Source organism: Spea bombifrons, chromosome 10 (assembly GCF_027358695.1).
Source record: "Spea bombifrons isolate aSpeBom1 chromosome 10, aSpeBom1.2.pri, whole genome shotgun sequence".
In the NCBI taxonomy this organism is placed as follows: domain Eukaryota; kingdom Metazoa; phylum Chordata; class Amphibia; order Anura; family Pelobatidae; genus Spea; species Spea bombifrons.
The window spans coordinates 34,061,901-34,089,883 of record NC_071096.1 but is presented as its reverse complement, the minus strand read 5'-3'; the positions used below and the strand labels follow the sequence as shown (position 1 = coordinate 34,089,883).

Genomic DNA, 27,983 nt, shown 5'->3' with positions numbered 1-27,983 from the left:
GGGCGGATGGCAGACGTGCTGGCACAATGCCATCCATTCAGTGGCAACGCCACCGTTTCGTGTGATATCGGCAGCGGGTATATGTCACGGCGGCCAATGGTGTAAGTCTGGAGATCCTTTACAGCCTCGAAGCAGACAAAGAACGGGCACGGACTACCACAGAAAACCTTCTCACCCAGGAAAACAAGGCATAGAGCATAGGAAATGTGTGGGAGGCAGGGACTGGAGTTTGGGGGTGACTGACGCGGCTTTCCCTCCCTCAATTCTGTTTCTGCCGCAGTGAACAAGCACTAATGTATCCTTGCACGCCATGGAAAGCCTAGTTGCCATGTTGCGTTTGACCACCCCAAGTGTGGTATCGGCGGTACCCGCAAGCCGAGGAACCAGGACAAAAAAACACAATTACGGCTGTGAAGAAGCATCGGTGCCAAGGACATTGGCATCTTTCACACAACGGAGACTTCTCAGGGGACTCCTTTTCCTGCGGCTCCGTAAGCTCGTTTGGTATTCACGATTTTGGACAATTAACAACACCGAAAGAAACGCCTTGTCAACAACAAACAAAAGCATCTGGCCTGCTTAGAGGAAGGAATGGCACAGGCAACGCAGACCTCTCCATACGCCATAGAATGTGGCCGCTGCTAGGCTCTCGAATAGACAGGGATGCCAGCAGCCTGGACTGGAGGAGAAAGGTTGGAAGATGCAGTCACCCAATACTGAACACAGAACCTGGTATACGGGACCTCCTATGCTCAGTTACTGGATCTGCTTCATGCCCCAGGATACATCACACTTCAAACCCTGGAGGGGCACTTCTATGACTGTGCATTCGCATACAAACACACAAACAATTCCAGAGCAGGTACGTGGCAGGAGAGACAGCTTCCCAGAAGCAGCAGGATCAGGAGGCTGAGAGAGATTTATCTGCATTTGCTGCTATCACCAGGGAGATGAATGGGGCCGAACCAAACCCTTTCTCCCATATCAGCCTATGTGGAGAGAAGGATCGTCACAGAGGAGCACAAACTTGAAGCTAGGCACATAAGGAGTATATCACTTTGCAAAGAGGGCTGCACCTCATGGGCGCGAGTAGTGGGCATAGCTCAGGCGTGTGCCCCGGGATGTGTTCTGCTGTGCTGGAGGAGTACTCACATGCTTGGTGCGATGTTGCGTCCTGTTGGCTCTGTGGGCACCGGGTGTAGGGCCACGTTCTGGTGCTGGAAACAAAAACAAAAAAGGGAACACGGTGAGATTAGAGTCACGACAACACAGTGTGGATTTTACAAAACTACGCAGAAGGGGTTTGTGCTGCTGCCCGTCGTATAGGGTACTGGCAACCTGGCTTGGAATATAAACCCGCGCAGGATTTACAGCTGCGATGATGCCTCCTGATTAAACATATGCCAATCGCTGGGGATTTTTTTTTGGTATATTGTTAATAAATCTGCACCGGCTTTAATGAGGAATAATTGTTTAGCTAACGAGCTTTGGCACACTATGAAATAATGAAGTGCCCCATCCCCACACTGTCTGGATTACAAAGACAAGCACTGAGGATTCTGCGTGTGGTTGGGGGAGCAGGCCCCCACCTCCAAAGGAGATATGTAAGGATGGGCAATGGGTCTGGAATCAAACTCCTCTGCCAAGCGGTGTACACAGCCCCCACCAAGAGCGCAGGGGCAGCAGAGGGTTATTAAACTCACACAGCCTGAAGTCGGCAGCTAATGTCTCCGGTGGTTAATCATCCTACAGTGCTATGGCTTTGTGGATATCTCATTTGCATCTCATTAGAGCTGCCGGTGCTGTAGCTCATTCGGAGAGGAGTAAAGTTGGGAGAAATGTGGATATCTGCTAATCAGAGGGTGCCTTCCAATACGCGCATCCCTTTGCCTAATGGGGCCAATTCCTGAAAGAGGAGTCGAGCGCTAGCCTCGCATTCCTGAAGATGAGTTTGGCCATGGCTTCGCACGGCGTTAGAGGTCTAGGATCCTGTCTCCAGCCAGACACGAGCAGATGGCTGGGCGTTTGGTTAGAGAAGACTGGTGTCACGGCCAAGCACTGGCATATCCACAGTGGGTAAATGTGGAAGGTGAGATCTTTTGTCATTTAGAATGTTATGAGAACGCTCTCTGCTTGTGTCCACTCAGGAATTCCCCAGCCATCCCTCGCCACTCAATCCCATTAGAACTTTCTTCACTGTATGTCTCCCGTCTGCACCACCAGCTATTCCCTCTTGGGAACTAAGGTGCGTGTAGAAAGTGATAGGGCCTAGTCCCTGCAGAAGGTGTGAGTGTGAGTGTGTGCTGTTACATGTTAAAGTCACACTCTCACATACTTCCCTCCCCCACATGCCCTGGCACGCTGATATTATGACACACGCAGATGTCGCTGTTGTTCTGCAGAAAGCTTTAATGATATGCTAAAACATAACGACTCCATCTGCATGTTGAATAGGAGCGATGGGATCTCACACTTAGTATAGCAATGTATGGTTTTGTGACACATTAGAAAACAGGGCCAGGGGCAGAATTTAAAGGTGAGGGAAGAGAACATGTTGACCTTCTGCTTAGTTGGCCACAACACAACATGCATCAACGGCAGCTTCTTCAACACACAGATAACAACTATAGAATATGCAATAAACACGCGAGATCATTGCACAAAATTACTGTTCTCGCAATTTCCTGTCATGTGTGCGCAACACACCTGTACATGTCACCTACACCTGGGGCAGCTACGCAAATTACTCAGAGGGTATCGATTATTATACACGATCATCTATAGGTGTGATGATGAGGGCTAGACATGCTTGTGGCGGTTGGATTACCACTTCCGTAATTATTGACTAGCATTCCACGTTTTGGTCTTGTGAGCGGCATCATAGTTAGTAAAAAGTTTTAGGAACATTGTCGTCATGCTAGGGATTTGGTGAACCCATTAAACACATTTCTTATGGAAGTGATGCGTGATCTGAAGAGCGACCACATTGAACTGTTTCTAGAAAAGATACAAAATGCTCTTAAATGTTGCAAACACTTCAGTCACATACAAACATGGAAACATTTGCAGATTGCAGTGGAGATTTGCTATATAAACACACACTAGTGGCACAAACATGTAAAGGAAAAGAGTGGCTAAAATTCTGCCTTTTCCCACACGCAAGGCAGTTCTTGGCATTCACAGCTCTCCTGAACACTCCCTGTGCCCTTTCTACCAACATTCACAGCAAATTAAAAAGCCAGGAAATGTCTGACACTATGGAGAATGGTAGAATCGCAGAGTTCTCACTGACAGTTTGAACCTTTGTGACAGCTATACCTGTACTGCAGACGGAAGGCCAGGAACGCTCGCTGATCTATCTATCTATCTATCTGTCTATCTATCTATCTATCTATCTATCTATCTATCTATCTATCTATCTATCTGTCTATCTATCTATCTATCTATCTATCTATCTATCTATCTATCCCTGTATCTATCTATCTATCTATCTATCTATCTATCTATCTATCTATCCCTGTATCTATCTATCTATCTATCTATCTATCTATCTATCTATCTATCTATCTATCTATCTATCTATCTATCCATCTATCTATCTATCTATATCTATCTATCTATCTATCTATCTATCTACCGTGGCAACCCTGGACTGCATCTTATTAATACAGGCTGATCAGTTTATTTTCCTTATAACAAATAGCATCGGGTGCCACACATTGCATGTCATTTTGCAGTTGCTTCATTTGCTGGCGCTGTCCAAGGTACTTACAAGGGACAAAACTATACAAGGGCAGGAATGCATATTCTAGCGTTTATGGCAAGGGCTGGAGCACATCTTATTTTACTTTTCTGCTTTCTATCCCAGGCAGATCAATTCATTCATAATGTTATAATAAGCTACATGAATGAACCTTTACTAGGAAGCCCCCAAAAAGCATAAATCTGTGACCCTTGCATGTGTTTAACCTGAAACGTAACCTCTTGAATATTCCACTTGCTTGGCCAAGACATACTTTAGGGGTTATCTTAGATTAGTACGTAAAATTTAGTAACCATCTAAATGAGAGAGTCTCTATGCGGAAAATATACAATGCACTTCTCTGGTTTAAGGTGTTATCTATCCCTGTATCCGTAAGAAATGTTCTTTTGGTTACATTTTTATTACTCCACCTCTGGAGCGTTTAGTTTTGAATACCCTTTACTGTCGACAATCGGCACAGAGTAGTGTTTTTTTGTTAGTTCTACAATTTTGGTAGCTGTGGTAAAGTTCTATATTCTACAATGTCATTTTCCCACCACAGTTTCCCTTCCACTCTCACTAAGAGAAGTCATTTGAATCATATCAGCCAAATGTGGCTGAAATAAACAGAAGCTGTACGGAGACACACCGTTTACAGGTACGCTTACGTTTTGAAGATGTCGGAACTGGAGATAGATTAGTGATTTGTAATCATATAAGTAGCTATAACTACATTTGGATTCCAGGAACAAAAACCCAAGTAATTTACTCAGAAAATGAGAGTGTTTGAAAGATGGTGGCGTAACTGACAGAGTAGACCATAGGACAAGGTACCTCAACAGACAGCTGGAGAAGTTTTTAACATTGGATATAATCTGGTTAAAAGAAGGATAATAAAGGAAGGAAAATGTATCTGAAGGAGAGGGTCTCATTTAGCCAACTCTTCTGCCTTTCAATGAAAATAATAATTGAACCGGACACACGGCGCTGTTACTGGTCTCATCGACGATGTGCAAATGTCCAAAATACAGATTGCAGAGGGTAGTCGCTGTACCGCCACCGAGGAACATTTACATACGCCAATACTTTAGAAGGATTCACATATCCATTATTTTGTTATCATTATCAATCCATTTTCACATTAACGCTATGTAAGTTACCTAACGCACGTCCACTGTCTATACATTTTGTTTGCGTATAACATTCTCCCTAATCTACTATGCAATGACCGCAGGTACCGGATGCTCCACACATTTCACAGTCATTGTAAATCACTCTGGACAATGGAGCTGTATAAGAAATGTAAATGATAATAACTCTCCCGCAATCCCAAAGTAATCCATATACACACGATACTCCACATACGGAGCTGTCGCCACTACAGCAAAAGCAAAAGCAAAAACTAGTAGCAAGACATAAAAATGTCAATATGCCAGGTTCACATTTGTCAAACAAAGGAAGTTGTGGGATGTTGCGGACCCTAAAAGCACACATCTTACTTATATCCTCTGCTGTCTGCACCGGTTTGAGGGTTATAAAGAAATTTAGATGTGATATATCTACCAAGCATTCCTGCTCTGCTAATTACGAGGTCACCTTTAAATCCGGTATTTAATAGACGTGCCCCCATTGTGTCTGAACGGTAACCAAGCGTTTACACACCACTGCTGCAATACAAATGCACGGTATACTGGCCTCTCTTACCCTGCGTATTGGTGATGTACAGATGTACCGACCCTCCATATGTAATGGGGATATTCAGCCTGAACACTAGCACCCTCTGCAGGTTCCTCAAAATATTGCAGCTTTACAAAATAAGGCACTGTGTATTAGCATCAGCAGGTCGGATACCCGTATATCTGCGCAAAGTTTATTTCTATTACAAAGTAGATCTAATGTCATATTCCCACAGCTCAGAGAAGCCTCACATATATAACGGAACCAATAAAATGAGTGTCTGCTATAGTCGGCTGGTTTAATTGAGACATGCAGTTTCCTTGGTAATCCAATCTGAGTAAATGCTCTTAATTTTTAAAATAACCTGTAACCACACGCAGGTCTGCTTTACCAGATCACCTCCCAACATTCAATGGGACTAAAAGCATCCTCAAACATACTTGGATGGTGCGGGTTCAATTCTAGTACGCAGCCATACCTGCCTACATACCTGTATACCCCACCACCAACACAGATGTACACCTGCTCACATGCGCAGGCAGGGAAATCTTGTGACATGCCACGATATCTTTGCTGGTTTATAACTATAGAGTGAAAATAACAGGACACATTGCGCGTGCTTGTTCTTGAATCTCTCTAGGGCTCCCTTCCCATCTCCTGTTCACAGGCTACCAGTACAGTAATGACAAAGTGCCACAAACCAAGAGACAGCACACGCTGGGCCCGCCGCTCAAACGCAGTGCCACAGACCGGCTCCCGGAGCTCCCATTTGCTGATAACACCTAACAGCAGCTATCTGCGCTAGTATTAAATTATACATTTCACTGCAGGTTTATTGAGGGGCTGGATTGGATTTTCTCTCTGTAGTTTTAATTTCTACATCTATCACTTCAGATTAAACTCCTGCGTGATATGGTGGAGGGGTGAGAGGGAATGGAGCATATGCTGCGGATGCCGTATTGGAGATAAAAGATGTGCGGGGAACATAGGAGTGGGGTGTACAGTGCATAGGACCCAATGGTAAAGGTCAGGGCTTTCCAAACACTTATTATAAACCAGGCCAGAACTACCCAACAAAAACTTCAGTGTCCAGACGATGTTAAACTCGAACACACAACATAAACATATCCCAAGATTTTCACAGTTACTCCCGAGTCCTGCCCATCTAGCTTAATCATTGAGTTTAATGCTCCTGGTATAACCTGACTGATGTGCCAACTACCCCGCAAGGTAGTGTTAATGCCCTCTCCCATTAGATCTCTAGCAATTCGATTTTTTTCGACAGCCACAATGGTCTTCCCAGCACACAGGACTGATTATATTCATATATGGGAGCTACTATTGGACAAGGATCACATAACATGAAGCCCATGGAATTTAAATGCCATACACAAGCTTATATGGTCATGTTTGGAGTAAAGACCACACATAATATATGCAAGCACAACACTGTATTCAGCAACCCCTACCCTTTCATTTTGGCTCACTTTCCTCATTTAATCCCAAATTCAATAGGAACGAGAGCAATTTCCATTAGATTGCTCTCCTACAGAGCAGTGCTAGCACAGGCAGTCACGGCTTTTGCAATTTCTACATGCTGTTTTAAGGCGCAGGGCTTGTGTGACTCTCCTTTTTGGAGATGTTATACTTTCTCCCAAATGCAACATAACGAACAAAACATTATGAGCGTTTCAGCAGCTGGACTGCCAGGGGTTACTTATTCCGGTATACAAATGAGGTTGGTACTTTGTAGCACCAAGGGGTTCACGGATATTACGGCTTCCGCACACACAAAGCACTCTAGAAAGCCAGAGTTTCCAGCGCACATATCAATGATCCTTTTGCGGCTTTCAATTTTCTGCCAGCCAGCGATAGCACTAATCCTGTGTGTGAGTCTATTAAATATGTACATATACTGTGCTAGTCTACTGGGCTTGTCTTTTAGCTCTATCCCCTGCCAGGGTTAGCCCTGTTGTTTTGTTTTCACGGTTCCTAACCTTATGACAGCATGAATAGCCTTGTGGTTCATTGATTGAAACAACCACACTGTAATAGCATGAACCAGAGGACCGAGGCTTAAAGCCAAACGGATCAAATACACTAAGCGTATACACATGTAAAACGACAGAAAAGGAAGCATATTGTGGGGTTCCTTTTCTCAGAACGGGTTGCATGCATGGAATAGCCTTCCCCAGCACGATGGAGCTTATATAGCGAGAAATCCCAGTAATGTCCACTAATGTGGCCCCTGAGGAAGCAGAAGCAACTTGGCAGGAGCTTTCCGCATTGGTGGGGCGCAGTGCACGGCGCAGGTAGCCGACGCGTCGCTCTGCACAGTACATTATTTACAGCACGCTTATGTCTTATGAAGAAATTGTGCACAATTTCTTTTGTTCGTTGTGACCTCTAACTATGGGACCTAGGGCTCAAATATACAGATTCCTCAAAATGCAGATATCTTGGACAGACGCAAAAAGGAAAATTATGATTTTTAAATAAGGATAGGGGCCATTTGGTTTGTATCTGCCATCAAAATGTATTCTTAGGTCTCTCTGATTTGTTCTCAGCAGTAAGGCTCTCTCTAGCTCACTAAATAATGTATTTTGTAAACTCACTGCCTTTTCCTGACATGCAAAGATTGCAAACACCTAATTTTGAGCACCCCCCCCCCTCTGCTGAACGACTGTGATTGGCGCACAGCGCGGAGCGAGAAGCGGCCACAGAACAGAGGGAAGGAGGAATTGGAGCAATAAAGAAAGTAATTACATAAAAATGCTAAAGATATTCCATCTGTTATTTCACTTGGCCTAGTGTGCTTCAGAGCTCCACGTCCTGCCATTACTGCAGCTCACAGCGACAGGATAATGGAAGTATTAGCAGAGGGGGGCAGAGGAATCCTTATTAATCTGATGCATGAGGAATAGCAGCCGTCATTACGGGGACGGGAAGGGGCTCAGGGATATTCCTGCCTGCAGACGCCTTGTGTTCAGCGGGAGCTCATCACAGGCTCACACTCTGTTGCCCTGGAAACTGACTCCTGCAAAATAAAGATTATTAAAACGCATATGATTATGGGCCGCTGCTGAATCACTTTCTTATCGCAAAAAAATTTCATTTTTCATTTCAAATTGTAATTCAGCCCCCCCTCCTCTGCCTCCGACACACATGCACACAAATGAGGCAGAAGCTACCAACCCCCCTCCTCTATACACAAGGTTTACAGAATACACAAGGGTGTCAGCAGACACAGTTACAGCACAGATACACAAAAAGCGATCAGGAATAGAATGGCGACTGTCCCCACATTTACACCGACCGTGCCCTATCCTGCCACAGACATATTCTGTACTGCCCCAGAGATCTGCCCCACAAACGCACATACTGCTGCTATGGGTTACGGATACTCTGGCCATATGCAGTTTACAAGCATATCTCCTACGCACACAGTGATCTAAATCACGCAGTCTATTTATCTATAGCCCCCCCAGGGTGTACACAAGCCAGAGGAGAACAGAAAAGGCATTTTACAGCATCACCAGCAGAGGGAGCTGCAGCCATGCAGGGGAGGGAAAACAACACAGGGGACCAGCAGAATATTTCTCATTCCTCAGAGCCATGATGGAGCCCTAGCTGAAACAAAAGAACGCCTTAATATAGTGATATTAGAAATATACAAAATTAGGATCTGTCACTAATTTTATAAAGTGAGCCTGGGGACTGACATTAATGCAAAAGAAAAGGATATATATAAATAAAGAGACTGAAACCTTTCAAAAGGTGTATATACAGCGTGTATGTGACATTAGTGACAGACATTACAGAAATGTCAGTGGATGATTGGGCAAGAGACACTCGGAATTGGGTATGAGGCGAGGCTGTCATAAATATTAACAGGCGAGGAGTAAAGCAATGGAATGTACAAGAAAGACAGATCCTTGGGGAGGCGGGTTACAGATTGGAAAACAGAAACCACATGACATCATTATTATTATCTTTTATTTTATAGCGCCAACATTTTACGCAGCACATCTTACAATACATATATTCAAGGGGTATGACAAGACGCGAATCGACAGACTAAGACAACCTGATACATTAGGTAGAGAGGGCCCTGCTCGCGTGATAGCCTAAAACTCTTTGCCTCTCCCATCCACCTCCACCCCAATACATACACGGCATGGCTTAACAAAGCCCTCTTGCTAAACGGTGCAGCAGGTTAAAATAAAGAAGGATATTCCCAGTCCCGAGCCCAACAGTCATAGTGTGTAAAACATTAAACAATACCTTTGGGGCAACATGTGCTGTAGTTTCTCTGTACCACTCCCCTCTTGTTTTGGCGTTTGGGTTTGGAATAACATGCGGAACCGTGGTTGCTATGTTCTAAATTGGTGTTCATTCACAGACGTGTGTGAGGCTGCCTAGCTTTCTCTTTGCCTAATGGCATACAACACATTAACAGCAGAAAGTCTATCAACTCAAAACAGCTTCGAAAAGCTCAAATGGAGGTAGTGGGTATGCGGTACAGCCTTAGAGAGAGAGGTGTTAAGCACTGCAGTTCATGTCCCTGTTTACTGACCAAAGTACTCTTATGGCAATGTGGGAGAGGCTTCTTATGAAAGCCAAATGCTGGAGTGCTCTCTATTAGCTGCCTGAAAGGGTTAATACTGCATGCGCAGCCCTTCTCAGGTGCATGTCGTTGTCTCTGGCCCACAAGGAATAAGAGACAGCTCTAAAGGCCTTTGGGTTTCTAACTGCGGGAGAGCGAGTAGGCTACGAGACTTCTGTTCAGAGACCTGGTAGAAGGTACTGTGTGAGAACCCGTTTCTGCTGTTTACTCTGTTTTGTAGCTGGGAACCGGAGCAGCCGGCCGGTGTGCTAGAGAGGGCAATTTATGTTTAGTTAGTCTCCAAACTGGAGTAGGATTTGATTTTCCTTTTGTTTATTTCTGCCGAACCTGGTTTAAAGATTCAGCACCTTGTATACAATAAAGCCATATCTGCATGTCAAAGTGTTGTTTAATTTGAATGTGATGATTCTGCTAACCTGTCACACTATGTAGTTTAGATCTTCTAAGTAGGGGGTTGGTTCCCAAAACATATACAAAAAGACCGTGAGTTTTGTAGAAAAAGCACGAACCAGGACCTCAGGTATACCTCTGATGTAGGAAGGACTTGATTTAAAAGGCTGAATAACACACCTGCCTACCCCTGGCATGCTTCTGCCCACCCCCAACCACCCATTCAATAAGAATGTATATCGCTTGTATACTCTCTCCTGTGCTATCCTTGTGTTACAGCATCAGGTCACACGCTTTCCCATCACCAGCTCTGACCTTCCTTGACCTCTGTAGTACAGTGTTGGGTTTTACTCCTGCCTATTCCCACCTCTGTCCTTACTCTGTTGTTTTTATCTCTTTACCTTGAAGCTTTGTTGTAACTTTGTTGCACTTTTTCAATAATAAAACACATCCCCAGCACTGTACAGACACAAAGTAACACAATGATGTACCAAGTTCAGCCTTACACAAAAAGTTACTCCTAGAGTAAACAGTCGGCGGTAGGAAACCTGTTTCTAATCACAAAGGGGGCTCCTTTGGGGCCAGATAAAAATGATTAGTTTATTAAAACCACAGCATAAGCAAAAAATGATTGGAAGTTCTTCTACAGCTCCTGATAACTTCAGTATTTCTGGTTAAGACGGTAAAATTGCATTCATTATTGGTGTCTAGATTCATTAACAACTCAATTTATAGATATTAATGCTTATAATGCATGCTTCGCTTGCCAAAACGTGAAGAGAAATTGTTTCAATTAACTTTCATGGATTGTGAGTCCTACAGGATAGGTATTTTTCCACAAAAGACACAAACGCTACCCTCTAGCAATGCTAATGCTACAATGTCTCGTTTAAGGTCATTAGAACACCTAAACACAGCGTGTCTGCAAAAGGCACAATGTAATGTGGAATGCACACGTATCTGGCTACATTACATGGTAATGAATGGAGAAAACCACTGTGTAACAGATATAGTGTGTGTGTACAATACAGAATAGCCTGGTGTGTGCTCGCTATTTATTTATTATAGCAAACTGCTTTTTTTTTGTTTTTAATTTTATTTATAAGAAAGATTAGTCTAAAGACGATTCTTCCGCAGCCAGGGAAAGGTTAAAAACAAGGTAAAGCGTTGTCCGTAGGAAGAAACGCCAATTAAAATCCTCCCTTTTCCATTAAAGCCCCAGAATGAGCCAGGGTATTGAAAGGTTGTGGCTGGCAATGAACACAGTAATAATGGCATAATAATGTATTACAGACAGAAGTGTGTGGCGTGTCGGCTACAAGCAAATGACTTACAGGAGCTTTACTGTCCTCTAAATTCCCTAAAGCATACCTTATGCCAAACAAGAGATCCTTCATACTATAGACAAGAATATCCCATATGTTATGTGCCCCTTCGTGAATCCTTAGTAGCGCTGCTGGACTGCGGCAGCATGAAAGGCATGTATGCGTACCCCGGGTAGAATGTAAGATGTGTCAACCATTACCCCAAGTGAGGAGCCTGGCGGTTATTTGCCCAAGAGAAATTATGAAAATTAAAAAAGAGGTGAGAGATTTCTACACATGTTGTAGACTATATATATTGAAACAAATTGCTGCAGTCTCTGTCAATTCTTGGGGGTTATCCTGCACTATTCAACAAATAGTATTGTTTTGGTCAAATCTGACCTTTCTTGGTCTGTTTAAAAAAATAAAGTGACATGTCAAACATTGCCTGTTCACCAGATGATGATATAGCAGAAATTGTTGTGGAAAGTGTGACATTTACAGTAGAAACGGAGCATGAGAGGAATATATGAGGGTTTGTAAACTATGGAGCACAATGGAACTCCTGGCATCTCTATCGCCTCCGACACTGCCGCTTCTTCGTATACTGTTACCGACGTAAGTCCTCGTCGTGAAGTTCTACTATTCCTTTAAAAAGAGAGCCAGGTCAGAAAATGGGCATTTTGTATTTTTTCTCATATAGAACTAATTCTCTGTGGCTAGAGCCAGGCAAATGAGGTGCACTTGACTCTCTGTCATTCTGCTTAAATAATCAGCATTTGGTTGATCTAGTTCATTAGAAAGAGTAAACACAACGAGAAAACATCTGAATAGGAGGCCTTCTCCACTCCAACTGTTTTATTGCTTCTTATTTGCTTAGGCATATTAGCATGAGAAAAGCAGCCTCAGTACATAATTAAATGGTTGGATGGGGGACACGTGTGTGTGCGCCAGTCCAGAATTCACAATGGGGAGTGACGGCTGGCTGAGGGAGCTGTCATTTCCGAGGCATGTTCAAATCAAAAGATTTATCTGCGGGGTCTTGAAAAAGCGGGGTAATTGAGTTAAAAGCACAGAGACCAGCAGAAAACTTAGCCCGTCTGTTGTATGATGTCTCGTAAACCAACTAAAGAAATTCAAATATCCTACGAGTAAAGCAGCTCAACAGATGTTTGAGATTAACATTAAAATTAAGCCTCGGCTCTGTAGCTTGTCAAACTCTGCTCGGCACACACGCAATAAATAAAATAAATACTTATCAGGTTTAAAGTAAAGAAAAAGCCGGGCGCTGATACCACTGAACAGATCAATGATCTGGCTGTAAAGGGAAGCCTTGTATTGGCAAATCATTTCAAACCCTTTCAATAACTGTCTGTTATTGTTGTTATATACAACCACCCTCAGGATCAGAGGCTGGATATATCATGCACACAAAACGCCAGAGAATAATCTTCTCCCTAATAAAACAGACATGTCGGCTTTACAAAGCCCCCTTTCTCAGTCTGATATTTCTTGCGGTTAAATACAAAGATAGGAAACAAAACATTTTGATGCGTTTCCTAAAGGGAAACAGAGACACAAGTTAATAATGAAGCGAATTTATCTTCAGTCAATAACACTTTGCTAGACAGGTAGTTTACAGATCGTGATATCCAGGATCTGCTGCTCTGAATCTAAACAGCTTCTGGGTCATCCGGCCGCACCTGCTGCCTCTTTGCTTGCTGCCGATCCGGGGTTAAGACACAAGAAGTCGTTATCCCGGTAATAAGCCTGGCCTACGAGAAGTGTTGTGTGTCTGTTAGAGTATCCAGTGCGATCAGATCTCATTTAGTATTTGGCTAAATTAGGTACTCAAGACCACTGATTCATCAGAACCCGTGGTATGATTATAGAGAACAAGAGAACACCAATCTGTGGAATACACATAATTACAACTACACATAATCTGCAAAGAGCACAAAGGAACAAGAACATGCTATAAAAAGTAACTTGGAGGTTAATGGTAGCGTAATGCTTATCCAAGGCAGAATATGAAACCGAAGGTAATTTCTCAATGTAATGATCAGGGGTGTCAGATAAGAAGGAAAGGGAAAACATATCCATGTTTATTAGGGGCTGATCCTATCCTCTACTGCAGATGGCAATGCCTAACACACACAACCAAACCAGAGCAGTGTACACAGCCAAAGTATTTCACACTTTGCTGACCAGAACATGTATATCATTAATCTGAATTGTCCTAAAAAAAAAAAAAAATAAAGTCCAACTTGGTCACCCACAAAGCGTAACCTACTGTAAGTCTGGGAATGCATTGAGATTACAAGCTTTCTCTTTTCTACCCATTCTTTAATATCTGCATTAGTTATATAGTTGGCAGGAACATCCAGGCAAAGCTACCAGGCAGCTCCTATTAAAGTACAAATCCCATGACCCTTAGCAAGCGTTTAGCTAGGGACAGGTTGCAGATAACCAAAGTAACTTTTTCTGTGCACACAAAGCTTGTTTTGTCTGTAATGCAGTAGTATTATGAAGTGGAAGCAGAACAGATAAAAGATATGCTAGTGATGGAGTAAAGGACAAACCTTGGGAGTCATGACAATGGAAGGTTGGTGGGGTGGAGAAATGGCATTTATTGCAGGGCTTTGGGGGCAAAAATACTCATTCAGTATTATAAATATAATAAATAAAATATACACACATACTTTCTCTGGGAATGTTCGGCATTTTCCATATTGTAAAAATGTCTTTGTTGTTAACCTTTCTGGCTGCCTTTATTCCATTTTCTATACCCAAACAGTATGGGAATCTCTTGGGATTTGATGCTAGAATTCATTTAAAGCTTTGCTCCATGTGGCAGACACTCGGGTCCTCCCCCATCTAGCCAGGCAGCTATTGTATTCGGGTTAAATGCAGAGTATTTCAGGGCAGGCACGTGCCAAAACAGGCTGCTTTCTCCGGGACACGGAGATATTCAATAAAAAGCTTTTAAAGGCATATTTTTAAACTTGTAACAGGAAAGCTTTTCTGTGTTAAGACAATAATTCTTTTAACGGCATTGATCAAAATGTCATTCTTTTATGAGTGTACAATACCTTTTAATGGCATACAACAAGCCATTAAGGTTATACACCTCCGTAAGCACACAGCTTCCTGGAAAAATGGGCAAGCCAGCCAAATTAGGAGGAGTATTTAGATGCTGTTAATAGGTTATGCTGCTTTCTGACTCATATCCAATTCTATGCTTCAAGGCAAAAAAAAACGTAACCACAATTTAAATTAGGGGTAACGTATCTTGCCCTGGCTGGATTTAAAACGCCCTCTCTACATTTCTCACTGCCAGAAATTTTTGTTACCTTATTTGAACAGAGGGCCTCGTCAACTTTTGTTTCTTTAAGTAAGTCTAAATTGTTATGTGATTTACTACATGTTACTTCCTTGTTGTCCATTGTACAGCGTTCCAGAATATGATGGCACTACATAAACAATCATTGTAGACCTGCGCGGAATGCCACAACGTGACGTGTGCTTTAGAAGACGTACATACTTTGCATGGCTGGAATATCAGTTATTACTTCCTCTAGGCACCCCATCAGTCTTCCGCCTATGGGACAGTACCCCGACTGTCAGCTTAACAAATACCAGTCAAATCATTTGGGATATGCAGTTTGATTGTTAGATTCAACATGATTTACAAGACTGTAAAAAACTTTTACAGTTTCAATTAAACAAGGACATAAACACAAATGCTGCCAAAATATGAAGGACTGTGGTCTACATTTAATGTTTTCCTTTAAACTTTCAAAATATTGAAATGAGGGTCCTCACACCGAATTCCCTGGTGTGCCGTGCAGCTGTTCCTTGCCAAACATCATGCAAATACGCAAAAAAAGGCATTCCTTATAGCAACAGGAGCGGCGAGATATCAAAGATTTCTCTGGCACAAACCGGGATTCAATTACAGCCGTGAAATGAATTTGGGTCACATTTACTGGACCTTAATGTGAACAGCAGAAGAAGCTGCTTTTGCCGCAGTTCCAATTTCCAGACATACAGCACCCCTGGTCACTTTGAGCGCCTGTAGTAATTGCAATGGGATGTGCTTTTCTGAATTATAATTGCCAACCGCAATCCCTCTTTTGTGTGAAATTCTGGGCGTGCATTGGCTGTCCAAATAACAGCCTCTCTTTGCACCTCGCTGCTAACTCGAGACCGGTGACTGCTTCTCTTAGATTTCCTGCATGTATAATGAAATACAGAGAGGGAGGCGAAGATATCTAACCACAGTCCTTAAAAACAACAAGAAAAAAAAATCATGTTATATGTATCTGCAGAACTTGATTTAAAAAAACATATATAGCAAAAATGCATCACAATTTATATTGTCACACAGCCTGTCAAACACGGACACAGAATATAAATGATGTCCCTAACTGTACAGGACAGGCCTGAAAGCTAATCATTCTAACAGGAATATTAGACACACCTCAATGCCCTGCAGTACGTATGGTCACCTATAATTTATTAACCCATGTGACCAAAAAGTATATACCAAACCCCACAATGCGCGGAATTTCCAGAAAAGGCAGTAAAATAACATGGGCTGATTTATCCTTTCCATACCTTGTGCTGGCAGTAGAAAGAAGCAAGGCGCATTTCATTACCCTGGACAATAATATCTCTGCCGGGCAGAGCCCATAATTTCTTTCTGATGCAGAGAATTTAAAGGACTTTGCCGTCTACTCATCCACAATAATCAGTAGCGCTAAAACCATCCACACGTTCGCGTCTGATGTTTATATATAGTTTGTTTATAAGGCATTCTAAATATGATTACCGCGTTCCTAATTTTTAAAAGAAACCAGCATTGCACTGGTTAAAAAAAGCCCTTTGATTCACATAGGGAATATTATTTTATTTGTGCAACGTATGTATAGGGTCGGTAGATTATGGTATGTAAATATATATATATATATATATATATATATATATATATATATATGAAAATGCTCTGTTTTTTCTAACTTATGCACTGGCACAGAAGGAGAAAGATATGTCTTGAGCAATGCATTTTCCTGAAAAGCTTTGTAAAAATAAGTTCTGGAAAGGGAATTAACATAAAATAAGAACAGAAAAGGCTACATATAAAAAATGGTTCTCTTTATCCAGCAATAGAGGTTTTGAACAAGTTTTTAGATTGTAGGCTACCTTTTGAAGGCCATAGTTAGAAGAGGTTTTGCAGATAGTACAGTTAAAATCCTTCATTTTGTTAAAGCCGTCGGCCTCCTGCTTAGCGTCAGCAAGCCCCGAACGCACTTAAAGGGATACAAACAAAAAGATGCACGTGCTTTAATATAACGTAAGCACATGCTGTGGTAACGTGGCCCTCGTAATGTGCCCACTATGCAGCTCTGCTAGGCAGGGGACTGACCCAGCGACATCAGTAAAGGGATAATAAAATGTAATCTACAATATCTGTGGAAGTGCGTAGCTTTGAAACCCAGCATGACACAAACTTCAAGGTTCGATTCATTAAAACCTGAGTGCTGACCCAAGTTTGATAGGAAACTCCACAGAAACAACTCAAGTCAACGATGCCGAAGTTGCTAAAGTTGAAAAGTGCGAAACGTGGACTGATGTGGCTATATTCATTGTTCTTTCATTACAACATGTGGATTTCCCCTTAGCTGAGTGAAAACCTCAGTTTCTTTTATGCAAAGCACCAAAGATTTTAGCGGTTCGATCTGTTTATTGCACTGAATAGTAGCCTCTTCCAGCTCACATCAGTAATGGCAAACAATAGCAATAGCTGTCTGGGCACTAATGAACAGGACAATGTTTAATGTATGTCACCAGTCAACTCTTAAACAGTTGCTAATGCCCTAATAATGCAGCTGTGCCCGCTATATTACCCCATAATTATTTAATTAAGCACCAAAAAAAATGTGACCAGCTAAAGCTGTGTGTAACAAACCATAAGCAAACATTCCTGTCATAAACAAAAAACAAATCATATCATCACGTATCCATTCTAACACAATCCTACTCCTGCTCACTGCTCATAATAAAATCATTCTGGAGACCAGGCCCGCTTATCTTAATCCTTCTCATATCCAACGCTCCTCACACAAGCATTTAAATATCTATCTCAGTATTTCTTAATTATTTCCATTCCTGCATAAGGGCAAGCTATAGAGGTATAGAATTTTTAAAACGTGTAGAAATGAACAAGCAAAGACTGCTAGTTTTAGAAAAGTCACATACTGAGTAAATTAAACCCATTTGTTGGGACACCTTCCAAGTAAGGGTCCAGGAAAATAATTAAGCCAGACAAAGGAGATTTTTCCTTTGATTATGAAGTGCTGCATAAACAGAGCCCCGGCTACCGAGCAACATGTGCGTGTTTTAACTCAAACCCAAAGATATCCAGTGTACGATTCACTGAGATCATATGAAGTGTGTATGATGAAGTGAATGAAAATACACCAGGCCTGCACGAGTGAGGCTTTATGAACAGTGCCATTAACCGTCTGCTCCAAATCTTTGAAACCTTTGTGTTTACTTTGCTGGGGCTCTCAATACCAAACTACAGCAATGGATCCCAAGCTTTCTTGGCACCAAACACCAACTCGATAGATCTTAATGGTATTTTAGCTCCATTATCCAAAGTAAATCAATGGATCCTAAATTTTCTTGGACCAATACATCAAAGTAAATAAATCCATCCTCAGCTAACCTGTAGCCGCGTAGTCACGTTATCCAACAGATCCCCAAATCTGTTGATGCCACATACTCAATTATTCCAAGAGATCATGCTGCTCTCTGCACGACATTTAACAGAGCTGGGCAAATCCCAAGCTGTTGCTCCTACATTTTTACCCCAGTGTCCTAGATTGTTGTGCTGTTTTATATTGAACCTTAAAGTTGTTTGCTTTCCTGGCTCCTAACTTTTAAATAACATGTTCATATTCTGGAGAATAACCAATTGTTTCTGTGCTCTTCTGGCTCCATAAACCATAGTAAACCTATGGATCCCAATATATTTCACTGCAAAAATACCTGATACTTTGCTTGTGTGTATATCAGATGAAAAGAGGGCTATACCTAAGGTTACATAGACCTAGCAATATTGATTTATTATTAACGCATAGGACAAACAGGTATGGAGAAATCAATGCAAGTGTGTAGTTTCATCTCTAGTGACTGGGGGTCCCTGCATTTGCTACAGATACCCATCTGGAATGCCTTATGAATGGTAATGGAAATAAATAGCACATGAGCAGTTTTCTTTTTACCTATATTGTGTATTAAGTTAGGTAAAATAAAGCAGGAATTAACCTACGGTAGCACAGAAAAACAGAACACCCACATTGTGCTTCAGTTTTAACTGTTTGGAAGCCCTCCAAACCCCCAAGAAAAAAATATCTGGAAGCAAAGAACAGCCTCTGCCAAAGCACTCATTAATACCTGTTTGTTCCCGTTCAAGGAGTTCTGTTTTGCTGCCTAATTAGAGTGCAAGGCTAAACGTCATCTGGCAACATATTGTGATTTGTAATTATAAAGGATATAAGTGGGTTTAACCAAACATGTAAATAGCATGGAGATAATGGACTTTGCTCCTCAAATCCAACAACATCATTCACATGCCACTGTACAATAATTATTCATGTCAAAGGATTAAACGCGTTAATTAGCCATCGTGATTCATAATCACATAACTGTAGTGGAGATGCAAGGAGAGTCAACATTCTGGTCAAAAGTGAGGAAACAAACATATTGTGTTCCTATTAACATCGAACCGAGCAACTGGATACCACAGCTGGGATCTTCACCAAATGGGCTTCCACGAGGAGAGCGGAGAATGTCTGCGCTTACTCCTTATCTATGCGTTGGCGCTGTTACAAAAGAGGGTTGTTTTTTCCTCCTTTTTATATTACAGAAAATACTGCTTAACAGAAACCGCTGTGTGTCATTACAGGACAGCAGCCAAGCCAGTGATTTTTCATTGGCCAAGTCTGGGATTTTTCATTGATCAGCAAAAGTGAAGTCAAAACAGACTAGCTTCCTGTAAAATAATGAACAGCACATTCTTAGAGTGTTTTAATTAAATTTAATGCCTCTTTGCAATGCAATAGCACAATCTCGTTACAGATTCCAATGAATCTACTCTCTTTACAATAGCCCAGGAAGAGTCCATGCAGAGGAGTTTCATTGACTTTGAAAAGACTCTGCACTATGGTCAATAGGGTCAGAAACTTTGGGCGAGGGTTATTCACTGACCTTTATACCATCTTCACTGATGATGTCCAGCGAAGCTATTCTGCGCAGCTGCTCTTGGTATATGCTATGAAAATCTCCATAGGCTGCTCTGTCCCTTGTTGACCTCTGGCTGGTTTTAGTTCCCATCTTGTCGCCATCGTCACCTTCCAAAGAAAAAAAAGCAGCAAAACATTCAAGGATCAGGGAATACACCAAGTGAAACTCACAAAAGATTACGCACTTGTTAGTAGTGTTACAAAGTGCTTTCCATATACCCGCTGGGCAGCAAACCAAACTAGTCAGTATGCAAAACTCAATATGGTTCCCAAAGTAATGATTATGTATGGGGTTTTATGGTTTTAATCTCCCTTTACTGCATTGAGCTATGGATAAAATAAAAAAAAGCAATGGTTTGGTCGCAAGAATGTAATTATGCCTATTTGGGGCATGATACATGGCATACCCAATAAAGCCAGCTAAAATTTATATATATATATATATATATATATATATATATATATATATATATATATATATATATATATATATATACACACACACACACATACATATACATATTACTGATGGGTGAATATTTGAAGCAGAAAACTGTACCAGGTGAATCACTGGGACAGAGTTTTATGCTTTACTTTGTGAGTTATTAATAATACAGGTTTAAGTACTTTAGTGAGTACACCAGAGTTTATAAACATTACTGCCCTGTTTATAAACATCACCGGTGCCTTTCAGGCCTGCAGAGCCCAGTGATATACCCAGCAGACATTCGTAGCTACTGCACCAGAGGGCCACAAAAGGGACACTCAGGGGGGCACTTACCACAAAAAATAATAAAACACGTTATTGGAAGCTGCGCACACCTCACACGGAAACACAACCCCCGGTAAAAGCAGGAGCTTCAGTTACCTCACATGGTGCCACAGAACCCCCCTGCGCCGAGGTATTAGCCACTTGGGCCAGTAGAGGTGCCCCCAGTGCTCATGTGTGGAAAGCCTGATACCTGTCCAGCTGGGGTTACCTCAGGTGTACCTCACCCCCCCCCAAATACCCCAATAGGTGCTCACATGTGCTCCAGCCGGTGTCCCCTTGCACGTCCCGGTCCTCCATGTGTGCTGGCGAACGCTTGTGTGTCTCTCCCGGATACTAAACCGTCAGGACCGACGGTTCTGTGACTTTTCTCACCACAAAGTCTCAAACCCGCTGAATGTCCCGCTGCTGGTGATTGGCAAGCGACTTTACCAACCGCTCCTCAAGTCCCGCCCCTGGAGTGCCCTCTGCAACCAACAGAGCGGGCTTCCGGAGGGAACACACTAGGTTGCCCAGGTAACGGCTTCACTTTAGTGACACCAGACGGGTAATGTCGCAAGACAGCTAACCAATGGGGGATAGCCGCAGGTTAGTGACAAACTTCGCCTCCAATCAGCGGGACAGGGAGGCCTGCCAAGGGAAGGCTCATAGGCGCTGAAGCATCCTCTTGTCACTATGGAGACGGCCTTTGACAACTGAGTGCAGTTTAAACAGTTAACGGGAGGCATCGCCTTCTGCGGTTAAAATACGTAGTAAGGGGGTCCTCACCGCCCACATAGAGAACGGGACGCTGCGGGGTCTTCAGTGGCCCCGAGCCAATCATTTAGGAGTAGCAGAAGTAGCAGAACAATCAGATTTATTTAGAAACAAACCAACGAATGCAAACAAAAGTTCAAACTGTTACTCTTATTTTCAAAACAAACATTCTAGAGGTGGAATATTAAAAGGACTTTAACTGACGTCACAGTGCTACTCAGCTTACAAACTGGGAATGTGAACAACTATCTATCACCATTCACAATGTTATTTATATATATATTTATATTTATATATATATATATATATATATATATATATATATATATATATATACTAATAACACTAAAGCATATGATAAGTATATCCCAGAGGTATCCATAGCAACATTCAATAAACCCAGCAATCAATAGGTAATAATGATGATACGCTGCAGATGATTAATAAAATACAATCAGTTCTATATCTAGAGGTCACAAGTCACAAATTAGTATATTGAAGACTGTACGGTTCCCAACATATAGAATTATTTATAATAATGCTAATCCAACATTCACGGTAGAAATATATGATGAAGCACTAAGCAATAAAGTGAAGGACATTATCAGTACAATCTGCATTACAATGCAAAGGGAGAATTGGACACTGGCCTGCAATTATGATCCGAGGATTGATGAGCTAAACAAATTGACAGAGTCATAAAACACAGGTAAAAATAGATTGTAATTTTACCTCGCCGCAATAGAGATGTTTCAGAGATTAGGTCACTTCCCTTAAATGACATCACAGCGTACAGTATGACCAGTTACAATGAAATAAGTTAATTGTAACTGGTCAGAAATATATGGCATAAAATGAATGAACAAGTCACTGAATACACTTATCAGAAATGTAACCCAAAAGTGTTCCATAATCAGATGTACTGTTATGTAACTATGACGGGAGTAGCCACAACTGGCCCTATACCAGACAATAATGTACAAACGGGTACTTGTCATTAGTTGCTGACTCCAATGTTTATGATGTCATACACTAGTGACATAATACACACAGGATAAAGACGCACACTATGAAGCGGAGCATGGAGCAGCAGTTAACATGAAGACCAAAAGAGCAGCAGATTCCAGAACCAGAATGAGATAGGGGAGAATCTGTGGAGATGGACCCACACGAGTTCCGACACAGGGTCGTGACCCCTTATAAATAAAGATAATGCCGTTTATAGCAGTAGCCAACATTCTGGATATATTGGTGTTAATTAATTTTAATGCAACAGGCTCAATAACTTCCAGATACTGAGGCTATTGATATAATGATGTCATATTACAGAAGCAATGAAGAACCCTTAAGGGCTGACCAGCCCCTTCCTCAATTGTGCAAGAATTGGCTACCAAATCTGTCTAAAAGCAAAAAAAAAAAACAGTGGCAGGCACATGTACAATTTTAAGAGCCAACAGATTTGATTAGTCAGGCATTTCCACAATATATATATATATATATATATATATATATCCAGCTATCTAATCTATTTAGCTACTTCCACAGGCAGAAATAAATATGTATCTGCCCATATATCTACAATATGACCAGCGTACCCTTTGGCACTCTGTGTGCTGTGATCTGCATTAAGATGTAGTGCTAATTTTCACCGAGAAGGTGCAAGGGCTAAAGGTCGGCTCTTATTTCACAGAGTACTGCCACGACCCAATATTTCATCCTAATAAACCTAACAGGGCACAGACAGGGCAGGAGCCCCTCGTAAATCTGGAAGCGCAGGGTTTTCTGGGCCATATTATTAGGCCGACTGTTAATTCAGAGGTACGTTCCCAGGCTGCGCTGCGGACCTTGCAAGCTCCTCTCCAAAACATCGATATCCCACATGCATTGACTTGTTAATCAAATGACTTTATTTAGTCCAAAGCAATTTTTTCCTAATAAAAACAGAGTATTTATCTCCACAGCTATAAAAACGGGATTGTTTTCAACTCTTCACTTATAGTTAAGATGCACATTTAGCGTGAATTGATTTCCAATGCTTCGTTCGATACCTTGTCACTTGCCATTTCTTACACACAGTATCTGTGCTCAGTTACTTACTGTAGGGGGAAAAAGGCTTAAGTGGAATATCTAAAAGGTAGAAGAAAAAGCTGCGAGGCCGCTGGGAAGGAATAAAGGATTTTGGATTTACCTCCTTGCAGATGTCACAAACAATGCATGTGATCCCTTTAATTAATGTAAAGATCTGTGTAGCCGGACCATTCAGAAAGGTCACAAGGGCATCATGACATTCAGGAAATTCCGAATGGACAGCTATCGGTTTCCCTACAAAAATAAGAATATAAACCTATAACAGATATTGTAATACTTTGCATTTTTCTTCTAAAATACATGTATGCTTAAAGAGTATAATACTGTGTTTTATTTATCGGATTTATAAATCCATTTCGTGCTGTTTCTATACACATTATTAAGACTGCAGAACCCTGCGAGACCCTCATACCTAGCAAACACTCTGAGCTCCTACAAAAGAGGGGCTTCTGGGGAACAAAGAGGGGCACAGGGGATTTAAACTCGTTTGAGCAGGTCCCTCCTCCCCTGTTGTTTCTGTAAGTCTAATTATACTACATATGTCTGTTTACCCATTGTACAGCGCTATGGAATATGATGGTGCTATATAAAACAATACATTGTAATAATTTAGGTCTCAAAAAAGGGCACTTTGGAGGTATGACACAGTCATGAGTGCAGAAAATGGTACGAGATAGAGCTGTGACGGCTTTGTTTTGAATAGTGCTAATAAACTGTTGCATATTTTCTGTTTTGGTTTAAATTGTCTGTGTTAATTTGTACGGTTAATTGATGAAAACAACTCCAGCTCCGGATTAATGCAGCTTTACTGTTTTCAAACAGTCTGTTTACACAAAACACTGTGTCTTATAACCCACAGGCCTTGTTTCTAAGAGGCACATAAAGTGTTAACTAATGTGAATCTCTATACAGCATCCATCTGGGCCACCTTAATCTGCGAGCCACCAGTGTCTGCCCAAACTGCTATCTTCCCCATCTATCTGCAGCATAAGTGTACTTTTTAAATATTTCTTATAAAAGAATTCTGTTTTTATTAAGAACACTGGTACTAAGAGACGAATGGCTATGAGGAGCTGTAACCATTTCAGTCCCAGGGGGTGAGCAGAGCCATGTATTACTAGTGCTTCAAGTACTCATCCGGTTAAATCTTGTCACCTGTAAGGATGCATGCACTGACACATGATCTGCATGCGTGTACCAGGTTGGCCATAATGTCTCTATGAACATGCATGCACTGCGAATTAACCATTTCACCCTCTTTGTTGCACAAACAGTTAAAGTTACCGTACTAAATGACAACACGCAATCATTAAGCCGGTAACTCTTTCCAGCTGTGTCTAGGGTGTACAGTCGCGGTGGGATTGGGTTAACCCATACAAGAAAGAAAGTAAACATAACTCCTTGCTCCATTAACAGCCTCTATGCTGGTTCTGTGCCTTTAATTGCAAAACTTACCGTGGCAACCAAGCAAAATGATAATTCACATTACAGATGTTACCTTCATGCGGTTACTGTTCAGATCCTGTTTGCTTGAAGGATTGCCTTGCTAATGAAACTCCACATACCACACAGGTGCAAGGCATGATGGGAAATGTAGTAGTAAAAGCATGGCTGGAGTTGCCTTTGAGCTACCTGGCAGCAACCACTGATTGTCTTCAAATACCCTGCGCCAGATTTAACAAAGTAGTTTGTATGTCTTGTATAATGGAACTCAACTAAGCAAAGGGCATAAAGTTTAAAAACACAAGAATGCTAAATTAATACTAAAGGCTTAAGGTATAATACGTTAAAGGACTATGACTTCACGGAGTGTGACAGTACAGGAATTTAATGGCAGAAGGGCCAGCTGTGTGAATGGTTCTCTAACAAATGAATATTCATTTCCAATCCAAAAGCCATAATGCTGCCACATATAATACTGCTTTTACTTGCAGTGATTGCTTGCTAAACCTAGAACATTACTTATTTTATCCCGGTTTTATGGACAGGTCTCTGATGACATAGGCTGGCGCTTACACGTGGCTGGGGTGCCTAGAAAGATCACTTACACCATGTCTGTTATTTTAACAGATCACACAAAGGGTGCCTTAGTTAGATCTAACCTTCATCCATGAACACACTTCCTTCCCTTTTAATCTCTCTTATATGTCAGACTGCTTCTACTAAAATGATCATATATATTTTTTTTCATTATTGCTGGAGCTGACGGATGAGCAGGCTCTGTTTCCACGGAGACGGTTGCCCTGTCTTGTGCTGCATCCCCGTCTGGAATGGATGGATGGAGTCTGCACATTTAAGTTTGGGTTCCGCAATATTTAAATCCTTCAAGGACAGGGTACCGTTTAACGGACATTTACAATACACTAAATCGAAACCAGAACATGGAGCAGGCTCCAGCCAACAGATCTGGGTATCGTTTATAATGGCGTCAGGTCCAAGATTCTCATTCAACCTATTATTATTTTATTGACAATGTCCAAGAGGGACTTCTCTATTCCTTTGACACCATCCTCTTCTATGATCCTGAAAATCCTCTGCATATGGTCTTTCTAAGGTCCGGTAAGAGAAGGAGCCACTTTGTCTTGTATTTCTCACTGAGCAAGGCTTACTTACTATCTTTGCATATATCAACTGTTAATGATATGAGTATTTCTTGATGTCAGAGTTAGGTTCTCCTCTCTTATAAGTTCAGGAACGGGGATATCTGATGATGCTACAGCTCAAAATAATTGTAAAAAAATATAAAAATGTAAATTAAAAAAACGGCCATTGGGAAGTAGATGTAATGCATTTAGGCAGCCTCTGGTACAGGGTTTATCGATCATTGGGATCACCCTGGCTTAGACCCTTTTTATCTGTGATAATATATCCCCATAAAGTGTCAACTTTGGCTAACTGAGATGTCATTTTGTTGCGTTTGTGTGTGGGGAAAATGCTCTTTCCTAACATATAGGACAAGGAACGTGGCCCAATGAATCAGACGCAGATCTCTGCCCAAACTCAGTAGTAGGAATGGGTCCAGGCCACCATAACACCCCAGCCCATGAGCAGGAACATACTATGTTCTTGTGGTTTATTTTTATAGCAGGACAGTCTAGGTTGACGATAACGTTCCTCAGGCTTCACGTTGGAAGACATTATGGTGTTCCGATGAGTAAAAGGCCCTACTGAAACTCACATGATACCCATGCAACATTTTGCATAATTCAGCAACCCTACATCACCCTAAATGCAAGTTCAGACTGAGATGACATGGTGTTCTTCCCTCAACAATTTGTCCCCCTTCCTCTATTTAACTTGTACTTTTTTTTCTTTTTCCAGTGACTAACAATCTCACGGCTATGTAAAGAGAAGTATTCTCACTCACACTCATTAAAACCGATTTACACTACATAGTGCAGTTGGATCAAAGGAAGCTCAGTTATTATTATGTGTCCTGTAACCAAATGAAGTATATCAGATGGCAAACATCAGTCTGGGTGGTTCTTGTTGATGACGCAAGGTACGTTGAAGCATGGTTGACGCATCTTCAAAATCAACATCGCGGCAGAAAAGCATGACGAAGCTCGCTGTGACATCATATGCAGAAGTGGAGAGACTTGATTTAATTCCAAGGCCAGAATTGGAGCTGAGAAAATAGGACTGAAGCATAATTTAAAAGGTACAGAAACCATGACCTACTCTGCCCCAATAAAAAAATGTTGGTGTTGTTTATTGTAATAAACATGTATAAATCACAGGGGAGTGCAACTGCCTCTTACCTTCCCATGATGCCAGACATTAGAGTATAGTATGGAAGGCTGTGACAGTATTTAACCCCTTAAGGGCAATGGGCGGTCCCAAAACCCATTGAAAACAACGTATTTTGAGCCCGTACATGTACAGGCTTTGTCATTAAGGGGTTAACATCTTTTTTGTTAGTCCTAGGATTTTGGGAAGATGTCCTCACGGTTTCTAGGCATTCTGTAATCTCTCACTGTGCATGACACAGGCGGACAGCTCTTGTAATAAAGCACATCTGGTTTACACACGGCTCAGGTGCTGGGTGGAGGTGAACACAATCTCACTTTCAGGCCTAAACACATGTTTCTAATGGAAAGGATTTTCCACAAAATATTTTAGCCCCCCATCCCTCCTCCCTGTGCTTGGGGAGCATAATCTTAGCTGCCAGCCCCATAAGACATAGGAAGCTCTATAGGTTTAGCAACAATATGGGTTTAATTAGTAGCCAGCACCTTGAAATACGGTGCTTGAAGGGCATGAGTTATATACTTTAAAAGCTAACCACAGGGAGCAAACATTAAAGGGAACGTTTCAC

The 27,983-nt window shown here is 41.7% G+C and overlaps 1 long non-coding RNA gene across 1 annotated transcript; it reads left to right on the top strand.

Moving 5' to 3' along the window:
- The first annotated feature begins 50 nt into the window (after positions 1–50).
- Positions 51–27,402, top strand: LOC128467369 (uncharacterized). The gene is made up of 2 exons (XR_008345711.1): positions 51–2,089; positions 26,987–27,402. It is a non-coding gene; the product is annotated as an uncharacterized LOC128467369 (long non-coding RNA).
- The last annotated feature ends 581 nt before the right edge of the window (positions 27,403–27,983 follow it).